This window comes from Condylura cristata, unplaced genomic scaffold (assembly GCF_000260355.1).
Source record: "Condylura cristata isolate star-nosed mole 26May11 unplaced genomic scaffold, ConCri1.0 scaffold00010, whole genome shotgun sequence".
Lineage (NCBI taxonomy): Eukaryota > Metazoa > Chordata > Mammalia > Eulipotyphla > Talpidae > Condylura > Condylura cristata.
The window spans coordinates 37,366,560-37,384,188 of NW_004567111.1; positions in this window are offsets into that span (position 1 = coordinate 37,366,560).

Genomic DNA, 17,629 nt, shown 5'->3' on the forward strand with positions numbered 1-17,629 from the left:
AAAAAAGTCCCCCAAATCAGAGCCTTTTTTCCTGTTTTCTGTGAAACAGCTTTGCATCCACAATACAGACCTGATTGTTTAAGGATAAAGACACAGTTTGATATAGCAGAACAGGGTGCTCAACCTTGGTGCTCTAGACCACTTAATTCTTTGTTGTGCAAAGTCGGTGCTCAGCATTCATTGTAGGATGTTCTGTAGCATCTCTGGTCTCTATCCACAAATGTCAACACCATCTCCATTCCCAACCTCATTGTGATACCAAAAGCTTCCCGAGACATTGCCAAAACCTCTTTCAGGTTTGGGAGGGATAATATTTGTCCCCAGTTTAAAAACTACCATACTGGAAGGTAAAAGAGAAGAGGGGTTCTAAATAGCAATCAAGAAAGATAAACCCAAGTCACCCGGCCCAGTGAGTCCCCCTGCAGCCTTGGGGCCTGCACAGCTGAAATCCTGGGCAGGAGACTTGCATTACCAGATATTTGTTCCAGAATCAGAGATCTTCCATCTTGCTTCAAAGTTTGTTTAGGGTTTGGCCAGAAGATACAGAATCTCTCCTCCCTTGTTAAATGTAATCACACCCAAGAGCTAAAAAGACATTTCTCCAAAGAGGAAATACAGATGGCCAAAAGGCATATGAAGAAATGTTCAACATCACTTGTAATAAGGAGATGCAAATTAAAACCACAATGAGATACCACCTCATACCAGTGAGAATTGCGCATTTTAAAACAACTAGCAACAACAAATGTTGGTGAAGATGTGGAGAAAATGAACTCTCCTGCACTGCTGGTGGGAATGCAAACTGGTACAACCACTATGGAAAACTGTTTGGAGGTTTCTCAAACTGCTAAAAATGGAGCTTCCCTACGACCCAGCAATCCCACTCCTAGGTATCTACCCAAAAGACACAAAAAAAATACTGGTGCAAAAAGACACCTGCACCCCCATGTTTATTGCTGCTTTACTTCTAATATGAAAGACATGGAATCAACCCAAATGCCCCAAAGTAGATGACTTGATTAAAAAGATGTACATATATACAATGGAATATTACTCAGCAATCAAAAAGATAAGCCCATGCCTTTTGCAGGAACGTAGATGGAGCTGGAAGGGATCATGCTTAGTGATATTATTTTGTATTTTCTCTGACTGTTCTCCCTGCACTTTCGGTTTCTCTGTTCAGAAATTAATCTCTTTATTTAATTAATCTAACAGCTATTGCACATGCAGATGAGTGACTATATTGCTTTACCAGGTCGTGGGGATTTGGGGTAGATTTGGTGGAGGGAGAGCATAAGTTCATTCTGTCAGGATTTAAAGCTATAATTTTAGAGACTCCACAGTGTGAAGGCACATAGTCTCAGAAGACCTGCGTTTTACCTGTGGCCATGCTACAAGCTTGCTGTGTGACTGGGGGGAATAGATTTAATAACTGTGTCTCAGTTTTTCAAGTATAAAGTTGGAGGCCTGCATGTATTCATCTATAAGGGCTCTTCTGGCAATTTGAAAAAGGTATTAAGTAAAAAAATTAATTTCACAATATTTTAAGCCTGAAATATTTAGGTTTCTAAGAATCAGGGCACGCTACTGAGCAGGAAGGAGGCACAAGCTCCTCTGTGAAATAACAGCTCCTAGCTGACTTCAACTGTGCTCCATGAGGACAAAGAGGAAGGCAGAACTGTGTTACCTGAGTCGTGATATAAGTTAATTAAAAATGCATGCCCGGGCTGAAGGAGGACACTTAGTGAATTAGTGATAGCACCTGGATGTCTACATTGCAGCAGCGACGAGAAGATAGACAGCGAGGCCCTGTGAAGTCCAGAGGAAGGCCCAGCCAAGGCAAGGTGTAAACAGAGTGCACCGCTCCGAGGGCCTCCTCACCTGGTGTTGGGTGTAGACTCCGCGGAGAAGGAACCTGCTCCAGTATTAGGTTAACATGGTTCATTTCGCAGAAGTGGGACAAGCACGCTGCTTCTCACACCACCAGCGGACGCGAGCCAACCCTTTCATCTTCTGCTCACAAAAATGGCGCCACAATGCTTAATAAGGGGAGCTCCCCCAACACACACACACACCCTGCTGCGGTGACTGAGTGGCTGATCCCCTTTGCAGAGAAGCACCCTCCTAGGGACTGTAGAGCAGACGTGCCCCTTCTCCCTCTCCCACACCTAACTCGCCAGTATGAACCCTTTTTCTGTTCTGAGTCCCCAGAGAGTGTCCCTAACAGCCCCTCATTCTAAGAACTGAGTTCGCGGCACCCCACCTGGATTTCGTAGTAAAGGTGTTCGGAGAGCTGGAAAACCCTGCGGTGCGTGTCAGGGAGAGCAGCCTCTTCCTCTTTCTCTCCACGCCTTGGACCACAGGTCTGGGCTGTGCAGGCCGGACGTGGGCTGTGCGCACTGTGGGAGGTGTCCACCTTCGGCGGAAGGTGGCCGCACAGAGGATGCTGGGAAGAGGCCCAGGTCCTCCGTTGGTCCCTGAATCCCCAGGTATGCCCCACTAGAGGAGCACAGATTTCTGCCCTGGACCGATGGCCTGGGAAAGGCAGCCCCAAGCAGTGGAGGGAAGAGGGGTCTGTTCAGATGATGATTTAGCACGAGGAGAGAGAGGAGAATCCTGCAAGGCTCCAGACTGGATGAGGTGTCTGGGAGATGCTGGTCACCGAGGTTGGCAGGTAGTTACAAGACTTAGAACTCAAAGGTCATGTACTTAGGGTGGGGGAAGGCTGGGAGCTGACGTTCAGAGCATGCCTATGTCGGCAGAGCACAGACTCAGGCTGAGAAGATGGATCACAGTAAGGTCATTTTAAAATGTCTTTTGTGGAGAAGCTGTTTCCTGTGCCAGGTCACATTTGAGTTGTCAGAAAGTGCTGTGGTGAGGATTATCACAAAATGCAAGGGGAAAAAAAAAGGTTAAAGGTATACAGTTAAAAGAACAATCAACAGCCACTCCTCAGAGTCTTCGAAGCTTTTGCAGCTGTGCTAAGAATGCTTCCCTGGCTCCTTCAGGTGGAGTGAGTCTCCTGCAACAGCGTGATACACACCCCCTTGTTTCACGCAGAGAAGACAGGATCTGTGGGTGCTCTGTTTGCAGTTGTACAAGTGCTAGAACAGTCTCTATACACAGAAGAGAATCAATAACTATTTGACTAATGGATAAGTGAGTGAATAATCACCTAATAATCAGTCTTTCTACTAAACTATTTAAAACCTGTTTAAAAACCATCGTTATATCTGAAGCCCCTCCACCAGTGGCCTGCCACAGTCGGGACTGAACAAATGTTTTTGAAAGAGGCACATGTTTCCGATGCCAACTGCAGGCAATGTTTGTTCTCTGGCTGCCTGGGAATCATTTGCTGCTCCCCCCCAACACCCACCCTACCCCAAGCCCCCCTGGTTCCTCACCTAAAATGTAGATGAATTTCTGAGTTGTTCTCTGGACAAGCAATATATTCACTTCTCTCCCCTCTAAAAATATGTGTGCAAACCATTTGTTTTGGCTAAAGATCAAACCAGACAAATGTCTAGGCCCCTCCAACAGGAAAATAAACACAGGCCCTAGTAATGGCTATCTGCTTTAGTTAAAGAGCTTACTTTATAAAGAAACTCTGTACTTGTAAGATTATAAGTGAGAACTTCCAGACCTCCCAGACTCTATTTGGTGACACCGAAACCTCTCCCATTAATCCCCTCAGGAACAAGCTCACAGGACAGCACCTTCACCACCCAATTTGCATAATAGACATAATTACTACTATCAGGGTGAGTGACAGAAACACTGTCATTATAAATGTTGCATAATCTTGCCTTTTTGTTTTTGCTTATCATAAATTAAGATATTTCTCTCCAAAGGATTCAGCTGTCCTGATTCTCATTCTCTTCCCATCCCCACTCTTCTGCAATTCCACCCTATGCTTCCCCTATCCCTCCACCACTTCGTCCTCCTTCCCAGTCTCACACCCATGACCCATTGACTCACCTCGTCAAGTTCTTCCCTAGGATTCCACCAAAAGCCTCCCTTTCCCTTTCCCTCCTAATTAACTCCAGGTTGCAGCTCCTCGGGAGCGGTCACTGTCCTTTAGTTACGAAACTGCAGAACCATCACTCATCACTACCCACCACGGAGGGCTGCCCAACACTTCTGGACTTGGAATCTGATCTGAAATAAGCATTACTGCTGTCTTCAGGCCTCCAGTCAGAAACCTGTTTGCTCCACGGAATTATTTGCTATGAATTATTTTTTCTCTTGCCTTGTTGGGGGTGACAGGGGTGTGGAGGATACAGACTGTAAGTGTATTTTAAGTTGTATTTTAAGTCATTCCAGGGATGGTGAAGCATGGGGCAAAGGCTAGCTTTTGCTGCATGATGATGAGCTCTAAAAAGCAGCGAGTTTGAATCAGGAACTGGCAAACCCAAGTGTTAATAAAAAGCTAAAAGCAACTATAAAATTACCATTTGTATTATAGCTTCCTAAGGCTGCAATTATTACAAGTTGCCACAAGCTGGATGACTTAATACAATAGAAATTTACTGTCTCATAGTTCTGCATGCCAAAAGTTCAAAATCAAGGTGTCTGCAGGCTATACCTGTCCCAAAGCTCTAGGGAAGAAAACTTCCTTACCTCTTATTCTGATGGTGCCTGGCAATTCCTGGCTTTCTCTGACAGTATCATTCCAGTCTCTACTGGTATTTCCACGTGGCCTTCTTCCCAGTGTGCACCTGGGTGTCTGCTCTTCCTTTAAGGTCACCTGTGGTTGAGTGTAACATACACATTGATCCAGTGTGATCTCATCTTAACTAGTAAGGTCTTCAGGACTCTTCCATATCTGATATTTCAGTGGACCTGGAATCTTGAGGAGACATTGTCAACCAAGTACCCTATTTTTTAACCTAGTACACTACTTTTAAAATATAGGAAGATAAACTTATTTTTAAAGACTTTTTTCTGAATTTCTTTGTATGCTCTTATACATCTTTTAAACTTCATCTGAACACAATGAAAATAATATCTTTTGGTTTGAGGTTGAGGCATTATTCTAAAGAGTTCCCACAAAGCTAGTTTAGATTTAAGGGACTCAAGAAAAACAAATTTCAAAATAATCTAGAGAGTTGGTTTTTTTTTTTTTTTTTGAGTCAATATACGTAGCTCCTTGTGCCCACTCTGGTGGTGCAACAGCTTAAAGCATAGTGCTCTGAAACTATTGCAGCCACAGCAGCATGAGTTCAATCCCTGGCCAGGGAGGTGACCCACATGATGCGGCAGACCTCTGCTGTCCTGCTTGCTGCTCCCCTCAGCCGTGTATTTCAGTACATCTGTCTGTTCTGCTCCCCACTCTGTCTCTGGTGACTCCCCTTACCCATCCCCCACCTCTGGCCTGTACCCCAATTCTGTATGCAAAAATATATCTTGTATATACACAGCTTGCATCTGTCGCCACACAATCCACTTGCTGTCCACTAACACACAAGTTATTTTCCACCACTCTCCTCCTAGCTCCTTGTGTGACTCACTTTGTATACTTCAGGTTTCTGCTTAAATGCCCTCCCCTCAGAAAGACCCTCCCTGAGCTTCATATTCACTGCCCAGAACTCTTCATTACTCTGTTTGGTTCCTTTTTAGTATTTTCACTTGGTAGTATCCTGTCTATTCCCATATTTGCTTCTTTTTTCCTGCCTGTCTCTCACTCTCCACACTCTGAGAATACATCTTATTCTAACATGTTCATCCAGCCCTTATACAATATCACAAGTTTGACTCAAAATAGGCATTCAGTAAATATTTGTTGAGTGAATGAATGAGTGCATGAATGTATGAGGGCCCTAATTCAAATGCTGGTGGTTTAAACTTCTGAAGGGCATCTCTTTCATTCCTAAGAGAACTGCCCCACCTTCATAGTGGAGCATTTGCACCGGCTGTGTCTAGGGACTGGCATTGGGTGAGTAAGCACCTGTCGCATATTTCATATCAGTCCTAGAGCCTACGCTATAATATTTCTAGATTTAGATTACACAGTGAACTGTTTTATAGTTAACTCTAAGTGGCGGAAGATGATGGTGGAAGCAGAAAATTCTGGCTATTTGGGTAAATTACGTGGTAGGTATTACATTCTGATGAAGATTTCAGAATTGCTGCTCTAATATGCCTTGGTTATTATTATAGGGTGTAATATTCCTTTCAGGAATAAATTTCTACTCTCTTTATCAAAGTCTATACAGTTATCTGTTCTGCAAAGACCTAGCAGGAAGCCTCTCAATTCCCACTTGATGTTTTCCCCTGGGGCTATTGCAAGGAAGCCTCACACCCACAAGGAATGTGCCATAATTTTCTGCAGTCATCTATAGCAGACATTCTGTCTCCTAGTACCTCTTTTTGTGTTTTTTGTAGTTTTGTTGCAACATCATCATCCAGTTAACATTTCCCAGACTCCTTTATACTAAGGTATGGCCATAGACAAAGTTCTGCCCAATGTCTGTAAACAGAAGGTATTATTTCCTGATGGTGAGCTTGAAAGGTGAGTGCTTTCCCCTTCTTTCCTTCTTCTGGCTTAAAGGTGGATGAGGTAGTATCTACCACGTTGATGAAGGCTATGTCCACAGATGGCAGAACAACAAAAAAACAGTTGGGTTAATATGACATTGGGCCCCTGCATTGCTCAAACTCAGAAATTTCCAAAGGGAAAAGCACTTTCTATCCTGTTTAGTCAACTGTTATTTAGGGTCTAGGTCCAAAAGAGGACCTGATCACCTCACCCTTTCCTATCTTCCCCAACTTGAAAGTCAGCAGTGCCGTCCCCATTTTGCCAAACGAAGGTAAAGAGTAGGTACAATAAAATTGGCAGAAATGCTAGAGTTGAACCAGTACTTCCTGAGACATGCTTTCCTCGGCTGTCTCTGCCACCCAAGCTTCTCTTTATGGCCTATCCCTGACATTCCCTTAGCAGCTTCCAACCTTGAACTTCACCCATGAATACTGATCAGGTGACATAATATGATCTGAATCCAGGAGATTTTGAGACACCCTGACCAGGCTTATCTCCTGCCAGCAGAGACTTTTACATTCCCACATGGAAATCACTTCATTTTCTCAGCTTTCCCTGGGGTTTCGTTTACTGCACCAAGACCATGGCACAGTTCCTTCAACTTTAGAGATGCCTCCAGAGCTTTTGATCTGAGTCTGGCGCTAAGGATTGTTTTCAGGTTATCAGAGACCCCTCAAATAGGAATACTCTTTCCTGGTATCAAAGTGCTTTTAAGCGATCTGTTTACCTTCTCCCCCACACCCCCACACTCAGCATCTGTTGAAAGTAGTCATTGTGCCTAAGTATTCTAAACAGAAGCAGCCAAAAAAGAAGAAAGAGGACATCAACTTGTTCATGCAACAAGTGTATGCCGAGCGTCTTCTGGTGCCCTCCTGGTCACTGAGGGTGCATCAGTGGGTAAGACAGATAGGTCCCTGCCTCACAGAGTCCCATTTTAGTGGGAAAACAAGAAAGAAGAAATGGTGGGGAAAGAAGAAGACAGCAGAGGGGGGGGAACAGGGAGAAGGAAAACCAAACCATTTCATATTGTGATGAAACTGCTGTGAAGAAAATATAACAGGGATAATGGGGCAGACAGATCCCTCCAGCGAGATACTGATTGAGCTGAGGCTTGAATGATAGCAAGTTGCTAGTAGAGAAGATGTTAAGGTCCCAAGCACATTGAAGGGCAAACAGAAGACCTTCCTGAAATAAATGAGAAGACAGATATAAGATGAGACCAGATCATGCTCTTCCAGTCACTCATGGACTTGGAATAACTAGAGGTCAGAAAAAGAGGAAGGATACCTTTATTAAGTGTCCTTTCCAGGAAAAAAATCCCTGAAAATCTGGTTCAGTTGTGCCCAGTCCCTCATCATCTCTGTGTCCTTACAGAGGATTCCGCTACAGTGTTTACACTCAGGTGTGTAATTATGGCCTTTATGACGATGACAATTGATAGCATTGCTAAACTATGCTGTGAAATGTGTCCTCTTCTAATTTCTCCAAAATATATACCTGCTAGCATAAGCAAAAAAGTAAGATTTCCTCTTCTATTGAGCCTGAAAACTTAATGGAACCACTCACCTTAAAAGCAGGATATAAGGGCCCTCCCTGGTGGCACAGCGGGTTAAAACACAGAACTATGAAGTTAAAGCCCCCTCAGCATGAGTTCGATCCCCACCTGCCCCGGAGGTGATCCACATGGCGTGGCAGACCTCTCCTGACCCGCCCGCTGCTCCCGTCAGCAGTGTACTTCATTGATCTGACTGTTCTGCTCCCCACTCTGTATCTGGTGAATCCTTTCACCACCCCTGCACCTCTGGCCTATACCCTAGTTCTGTATGCATAATAAATAAATCTTTTCCTAAAAAAAGAAGATTCTAACCATAAAGCCCTTTATTTACAACATTGCAGCCCAGACACTCAGGGCTACCCTGTAACACCCCCTCATCATTGAATGACCCCAACAGCTTCTGACCAGGTCCCTGGGCTGGCTGAAATAGGATAACATGACTCACTTCATGTCTCTGGGCCTCATTACATTTTTTAACTTTTGAAATGAATATAAATAAGTTGGAGGCAAATGTCGGTTAATTGGGAAACATACTCTACAATCTACATTTTCCTTTTTGTAAACCATGATGACTTCTGCCTCTCTCTATGGTACACCTCCCATTTGCCACAATTTCACAGAAATTACTGCTGGGAGGTCTGTGGTCAGTTCTGTATCAATTGCCTGGTGGTCCATGAAATGCCATGATAGACAGGGCCACCACGGTCCCTGCTTTCAAGAAGCTTCACTCGATTGGAAAACACAGATATGAAGCAAGTAATTTCTGAAGGCCCAGGCAGGAGAAATTAGGTCCCTGGAAAACAGCCAGCTACAATGTCCACCCTAGACCAAGAGAACTCAACTTTCCTTGAAGATCTTGCCCATCTTATGAAATTTGTCCTGTTCTTTGAAGGTTGCTATGCTTTGTGATAAACACTGAAGGAAAAACAAGAACAACGAGTATTGTTTCTCTCACTGTCTCCCATACAGAGCCCCTCCCGAACTTTCTCTGCTTGTACTTTTGAGCAATGTTAACAGAAAATGATATTGGGTGATGGAAAGACCCAGCAGTTGGCCTGAAATGATCTGGGCTTAAGTCCCAGCTCTGCTTCTGAGAAGCCCCCACACAACCTGAAGATAATCATTCCTCCCCCACCCTCCCGGGTTTATTGTGAGGATCCATGGTATCATTTACATGAAAATGCTTTCCCAGCATGCCAGGGAGCATTATTCTTATGTCAGCTGCTATTACACAAGTCTTAGCATATTCTGGACTTTGTGTTTTGTTTGTTTTTTGTTTTTTGTTTTTTTTTTCCTGATACTAATATACAGATTCCTGCTATTCTTTTGTGACACCCTTCATTGTGGACACACACACACCCTTTCCAGCATTTGTTTGTGCTCATTTAAAATCAGAGCTATAATGTCTTTCCCTTACTGCCACCTCTTTTACCTTGAGGTTTTTTGGTAATGGCACAGAAAGGACATCAGTTACAGCACTCCAGTTCCTTTCAAAGTCGTCACTGAATCCCTACAATCCCCTTATTCCATTTTTACTAACTGGAAAATCAGAAAATTCATTCTCTCAGAAGGGTCTCTCAACCTTGTGTGAAGTAGGGGTGGGTATAGCTACATTTTCCACAGTACTTATCCCATAAGTGGTGGTCCTGGGGGAACTATATGGAAAACATGGGGGCCAGATTCCCCTTGTGTGTCTGAGGTGGTTCCAAAAACCTAGCATTGTTAATCCACATCCCAAATTTTCTCTTCACATCCCAAAGTTTTCTTAGAATTCCTAGACCCACCCAACTGGCTTCATCAAACCAAGAAGCTGGGTCTCCTGTTCTTGGCCCACAGCCTCAGAAGACCACCTCCTCAGCCTTCCAGGCAGTTTGTGGCAAGATGGGGCACAAATGGGGCTACCCGCCCCGCCCCTCGCTGGTCTGGAAAGCAGGCCCTTACTCCCAGGATCTGCCAGAGGCAACTCAAGGGGCAGCTTCCCCTCTTCCACAGTCATGCCTCCAGGAGCCCCCGGTAGTGGGGGAGGGGGGAGGACGGGGAGGGGTGGGCAGTGAGCCCATAATAATCCCAGGGGGTGCTGCAGCAGGGGACCTGGAGCCAGGGCAAGAGTGTCACAAGACCCACTTGGAAGTTCCATGGTTGCCAGGTGACATCATATGTGGAAGTTGGAGAGAATGCTGAAGCAGGCAAGCCAGTAAAAGTTCTGGATTAATCTAGTGTTTAAGTATAAATACAGGAAAAGTCAAGCAGACAGAAAGGTAATTAACATCCCTTCTTCCCACTTCAGTAAAAGAGGTTGCTGGGTAATTGCAGCTCCGACACAACTTCTGCACTAGGAGAAACCCAATGAACAAGTGGATGGATGACAACACCTGGGTTGTCCCCATGAGGGGAGCGGCAGCCAGCATGAGCACTTCTGTGACAGCAGGCTTATCAAGTGGTGGGCATCTTCACTGGGGTCTTCCTCTTAGAGCCACAGCTGCTTCCCTGGTAAGGCAGTGTGGTCCCTGGAAACACAAAGAAACATACACAAAGGGCCTCCCATTTACAAGGATGTGGCCCTTGAGCAAAGAGCCAAAGCATGGCAGGACGGTGGCTGTGCTCCAGCCCTCGGCCTCCGACCTCCGCTGTACCAGGCGACAGCACCTTTCTCTGCAGTGACTTATGAGGAACCCCCAGAGAATGTGTTTGTTTTCGAACAAAGACCCTGGGGACCCTTGGTTACTATACAGAACCAAGCCTTTCTTCTCTCTCTCTCACTCTTTTCTCTCTCTTTTTAGCCTCCTTAACTCCCTCTACCCATCTTCCATAGTCACTGCCAAATGTCACTGTATCCCTGTGACAGAGAGAAACTACTGTTTGCTTGAAACATAGGCTCATTTATACACTGGACTATGACACATATTAGAAAAAGCATATCAAGAAGCATTCTGAAAAATAAGTACTGGTGAAAAAAAGTGTAACTTTATATTTTCCAAACACGCCATCTGGAAATGCCATCCATTTCCCCTCCTGTGATCAGAGCCAAAAGTGGACCACATCTTTCTAATTCCGACTATCTTGTTAACATGTGTGGTCTTCTAGGTGCTGGCCATTAAAGTCTGAGGTTTTCGTTGTTGATTCGTGATGGCTTCAGACCTGTTTAAGGGTTTCTTAGAGTTATTTAAGAAAATATGCCTCTTTCTTTCTTTTTGGTTTTATGGAAATATTGACCCCTGAGGATTTACTTAAATCCTCCTTGGTTATAGGCCTCCAAAGACAAAGCCATATCCATGGCAACCACAGGCTGCCCAGCCAAAGAGAGAACACATCAGACATGGAGCATAATGGCTTGTTTACTGATGACTGAGATCCTGAAAGCGCTACTGTACATCCCAACTCCCCACTCAGGCAGGACTCCAGGCTGTCCTCATCCTCCAGACACAGCACTCTATAATCAAAGCCACAGAAGGGGACAGAAGCCCTTTTCCCAGCCCCTGGATATTCTTCCTCCCTACAAGGGAGGAATGTGCTACTTCTCCCCAGGCTCTGGATGGTCGGGCAGGGAAGGAAATGGTGAACCAGAATGGAAAGACACCAGGGACAGGGCAAGTCTTGGGGTGGTGGGGAGGGGCAGGGAGAGCTGCTGAAGCTCTCTTGGCTTGAGGAAGCTTCCCTGCCTAGCTGCAGCCCTGGGGTCTCCCTGCAGAGAAAGCCTCTAGCTGGAAGGCGCCCCTTGAGGTGCAGGCCCTCCTAGAGCCAGTGTCCACAGCCAAGTGCTTTGTGATTTGCTCTCTGACCCCTGTCTTGGCTCCATCGACCTAATTCCATCAGCTTTCCCATGTGCCAGTATAAGCCTGCTAAACGTGCAAACCTGACCAAAGGTTTGTGCACACTAAGGACCTCCCCACTCTCTGACACATGGGCAGAAAACAAGAACCCACAGGACACTCAGCCACTTACCAAACCAGAGTAATGAGGAGTTGGGCTTGGTAAGCACTCCCAGGCAGCCAGCCTGCCTGCCTGTTGCTCTCTGAGAAAAGTGAGTTCTTCAGAGAAAACACCAGAGTAGAAAGAACTCTAGTCCAGAGTAAATTTAGGCCCAAATTTAAACCATAGTCATCCAGTGGCAGTACCCGGGAGTGGGCAGGGGACAGTGGAAGGTGAAGACCGCAAAGCAATGGAAGGAGTCAAACTTCCAAGGCCTCCCAGGGAAGACATCCAAGTGGCGCTTCAGTTGCAGGAAACTCTACCCAGGAGAAGACCAGACAAACCAGGCACATTCTTCATAGCAGCCTGGACTTTTTATCTGTTTTCTGTATCTGGCGTTTATACGTATTTGTTTGAATTTTTTTAAGTTTCACTAGCTAAAAGAGTTTGAAAATTACCAGACTAGAGACAGGAGGGGGAGGGTCAGACTCTTAAGTGCCTCCCAGGTACCTTGCTTGTTAGGCTATAAATCATCCTTACGTTGACCTTAGCACGTAGGCACCGCATTTTCTATTTTTGAGATTAAAGAATATACAGAATGTCCCCCAAGAGTACAAAATCACGTGTCAAAGCCACTGCTCCCTGAGGTCAATCTGATCCTACCTCCTCCCCACCCCTGCCCTGCCCCGCCCCCACCCCAGCTTGATTTCTCTATAAAACTAGTAGCTGTTTGCTCCTGATTACAGAAGACAAAATAAAGATAGGTTAGATAGTCTGGGATAGCTTTGCCAAGAAATCTGAAATATTTCGGGGTCCACTAATGTCCCAATAGGCCCCAAGTTGAAGCAGTCAATGTGACTAAATCTTTCGTACCACATTTAGTCTAAAGGCTAAAAAACTCCAATCAAAAAAGTGGGGCTCTGGTTTCTTGCCTCCCTGCCCCAGATGCTCTTGTTTCTAGACTTCAGTGCTTTGGAGTTGTTTGGGCTGCTCCATTTTTACCATTACAGAGCAAGAACTTCGTAGAACTGCTAGGAAATTGAGCCAGCTCTCTATGTACAGGGAATTTTCCACAGTGTCCTTGCCAGAAAGGGAGCATGAGCTCAGGTTACGAGGCAAAGTGAAAAGGATTTGCAAAAGGCCCCATTCAGAGCAACCACTTGCTGTGTGGAACCGGCTTTGGGCTCAAAAGACTAAAGGAAGTAGCCAAGTTTCCTAGTCAGAGCTGCCGGCTTTTTAAAAATTTCTGCTGATTGGGGATCTCACCAGAGAAGGTTAGATCTAGCTTCTGTGTCCAGAATCGACAAATCCGTAAAGCAACGTCACCCTGTGTGCCGTGCCTTCTGCCTGCCATCTGCTCATTGAGATCATTTTACTCACCAACGACTTATGGCCCAAGCAGGGGAAGAATGAATCCAGGACCCAAACTTAAAAAGAATCTTACGTTGGCTGCACACTTGATCCCACATAACCTCTCCAAGAGTTGGTGAACTTGTTTGACCCAGTTTGGCATTGGGTAGGACAGGCAAGCAGTTGGCGTTGAGAAAAGGAAGAGGACCAGGGGTGTCCACCAGGACTCACATCTACACGGAGTCACATAAACAGGACCAAGCAAACTCCACCACTGCCCCTCCACCTGACCCCCCAGAAAGTACTTGAGGAAATACAAATCGGTTGTTTTCTCTGTCTGGTGGAGAAAACGAGGAACTCTCAGTTTCCTCTCTGCATATTCTCTACACGCTACTCCTGGCCAGCTACCTGCCACCGCAGTTGCCAGCTTGACCTTTATGTCACATACCTTGGGGTGGTGAGTTTTGTAGTCAGTACATCAAATCTATATAGTTCTTAGATGACTATGTTGTTCTAGCTTAACTGTCTATTTTGAAATAATAATAGACTTATAAGAAGTTGCAAAACATTTAAAATGTAATTATAATTTACCTGGGAGAAATCTGCAGTCTTACTTGCTATGTTCTTGTCCCTCAAGTTCTCTTTGCCTCCTGAGAAAAGGAGTGATTGGGTAGGAGACTGGAAATTTATAAACTGGTAGGATCTAACTTTTCTGAAAGAGGAATATTTTCTGCCTACATGTGTCTATCTATCTATTTATCTGTCTGTCTGTCTATGTTTATGTCATGTCTTCAGAAGATCATGTTTAAAAGGTAGTTATCGCTAAATATTCAAGTTTTCATTATATTTACATTGTTGTCAAGCATAATAAGGAATGAATTCTAGTTTCCTGCATATTCGACACTGGCCTCTTTCCAATAGTTTCTGCTAACCCTCATATAGGAGCTCAAATTGTTGTGACTCTTGATCGAGAAATTCATTTTGATAAATCTCCCCAGGGCCTTCCACACCCAGCTAACCAACAGCAGAGCAAAACTCCACTTGAAAATACTTTTTTTAAAAGCTACTTTGATTTTTATTTGTAAACGAGCAATAAGGAAAGGCAGCAGCACTCTGACAAGAGGGAAGTTACCAGATGAAAAAAACAACATGATGGAGGTTGAATGTTTAAAAAGTTTTTCAACTCAGTTTGCTCAACTTTCACGTCGTGGTTCCTGAGAACAATGTTACATGTCATTTGAGTGGCATTTCCTGTGCCAGACCCACGCATCCAGGTTATGTTTTTATATGAAAAGATGGACTACCCACACCTTCCTGGCTGAGGGCACGAATGGGTGGTCTAGCTGATCTAGAATCTCTCCCCTGCATTGCCACCCTGCACTGCAAAGGAGCAGGCCAAAATACCCAAGTCTAAAGGATAAGGACAACAAAGAGCAGAACAAGATGGGACATCTCAAAATACCTTGTGTTCTGTGAGTAGTAGAGAACACACAGTTGAATCAATCATCGGAGTCGACACCGACCCCTGACTGCGTGGACTTCTTTTGGGGAAAAAAAATCCCTGGCTATAAAAGCTATTATATACTCATTTTGAAAAAAATGGAAAATTTAAGTTAGTATAAGAAAAAGCAAAATCACTTATAATTCTGTAATTCAGAATAGCCAGTTTTAACTTCTTGATCTATTTCCTTCCTTTTCATATGTATTATGTATGCATGTGATTGCACATATATATATGTGTATATATATATATATATAGTGTGTGTGTGTGTGATACCTATCACACATTGTTCATGCATACTTTGGGATCCTACTTTTTCCTTTCATTTAATCATCTTAATTACAAAAATGATCAGCTGTACAATATTCCAAAATAATGAACCTTTGTTCATTCATGCCCCCGTTGCAGGGTCTTTTTTATCATTTCATATATTTTTAGTGATAGAGGTCAGAAAAATGCTGTAAGAAAAAATACTTGTTTAAAAATCTGTATCTTTGCTCTTCTATAACTCTTGACATAGATTTCTGCAAGTAAACTTACCAGATAAAAAGAAGATTCGTATTTATAGCTCTTAATATGTATTATGTGCTAAATGGATTTCCTGAAATTTGTACCCACTTTCCAGTGTGTCCCACAACCACACAAAAAACTTATACCAGAAGCTATGTACCAACATCGAAGGGCCCAGTTTACCAAATAACTAGTAGTTCACAAGTAACTAGTCCTCACATACTATAATGAGGTCAGAAGAAACTGGAAAATTTGTAGGCTTTATTAACCACGACTTATTTTTGAAGTGACCTAAACACCCCAGAGCCCCACTAGATCATCTAGGGCCTTTGCACAAGTTAGAAAAACTAAGACTTCCCTCAAGACACTTTGCTAGCCTCTCCAGAAAGTTGTTATAATAAATATCCAATCTATGAGGACTGTGATGGAGCTGGTGCTCCTGAGATGTCTGTCAGGACAGATGTGGGGGTACAGACGCATGAGTTTGTTTCTATCATTGCAGGCCTGATAGCTGAGCTTCTCATGTGCATGTGTGCCTGGTTTCTCTCTCTGTCTCTGACTGTCTCTGCCTCTGTCTCTTGCACACACACACACACACACACACACACGGCTCTCATCTCCTTCCACCACCTACTTCTTGCCAGGCACTGTTCAGTTAGAAAACCCCTCAGCCTCCCATTGCCTGAAAATGACAATTGCCCGTAGGTGTCTGCTTTCACGGGTGTTCCAGCCTGGATTTCCTGCGCTCTTAGGTTGCTCCATTTAGATGTCCCAGTAGTGCCTCAAATTTGTCAGAGGAGACAAATCTCATTCTCTCTGCCCCACTTCTTGGGCTCTCTAGGGATGCTTATCATCTTGGGGTTGTCAACAAATCATCCCATCCCTTCACACCCCAGTGCTGAGCTGTTACCAAATTCTGATTATTCCTCCTTCACTTCCCTTCGTGCACTGCTCTCTCCGCCTCCCCTGAATCCATTAACCCCAATCAGGACATTAACAAGCACAGGTTATGGAAAATTACTCCAGCTTCTGTTAACTGTCAGGGTCACTGTTCCCACCACACTCAATGAACACATCTGATGTTTATAAAATCTCCTGCCTTCATCTACACTACACCCCCTTCTTCACCCCATGGCCTTATCTTACAGGTTAGAATGAAAAAAAGTGCTGGGCAGAGAGGCAAGAACCCATAGGCAAGAAATAATTGGAGGAGGGGAGGTCACTACCTTGGGCAAGCAGACTGACGAGGTTTGGGGTAACAGGTGATGCAATTGGAGTGCTGCAGCTCAGGCCAAGGTGGTCGAAGCCCATTGTGGGCAGGGGCCTGGGTTCCCTAACAATAAAGAGGTGAATTCCCTGGATCCACTGTCAAATGCTGCAGGGTCCAGACAAAATCCTGACAGGCCTCCATTTTCTGCATGCGCCTTACTAATCTTTGCCTTTGAGCTTTCAGTGGAAATCCTAATGCAGGTGACATCCCTCTGACTTTCGGTTCTGATGAGGAGAAATTCCCAACATCAGACACACCCCAAAGGCCCACTGCTTCCATTTTAAGATCAGAGCAGGGCCTTATGAGTCAGCCAGCCAAAGAGTGTGGGCCTCTAAGACATCCTGCTATTCTCCACAGCCCTTCCTAATTTCATTTTTTGGAAAATCTAAAAAAAAGACACAAGTGATACCAGAATCAACATTAGTTTTGCCTGAGTACTAACCTATTTGTCAAACTGTTTGTGGCCATAACCAACTCATGTCTGCTCTACCGCCATTGAGGGGGAAGAAAAAAACACTAAAAAAAAACAAAAAAAAAAAAAAAAAAAGCCACGTATAGAGAATTGGGTCTTGCCAGAGACAGACCTGGCTTGTGCTTCAGCTTCTGGGAAATAATCTATGTCATACCAGATAGGAGTATATTTTTTCTTTCTTTCTTTTTATTTTCTAGGGTGAGGACAGGCCAAGGACTGATGTCTTAGGGTAGAGAGGGCTGCCTGAAAGCCAACAAGGTGACCTAGGTTGAGGCCTAGTGTCCCATATTACCAGCCGGTCGACCAATTCACCAATCATGTCTACCACAAGAAGTCCCAATAAATACACTGATGAGCTTCTCTGCTTGACAATATTCCATGTACATAGCCCATATGAACATTGGGGGTGTAATACACCCTGACTCCGCAGGAGAGGGGACACAGGTTTGGCATTTGGATCCCTGCCAGATTTGGTGTGTGTTTGTGTCTGTCTTTGGCTGGTTTCAATCTGAAGCCCATAGTAA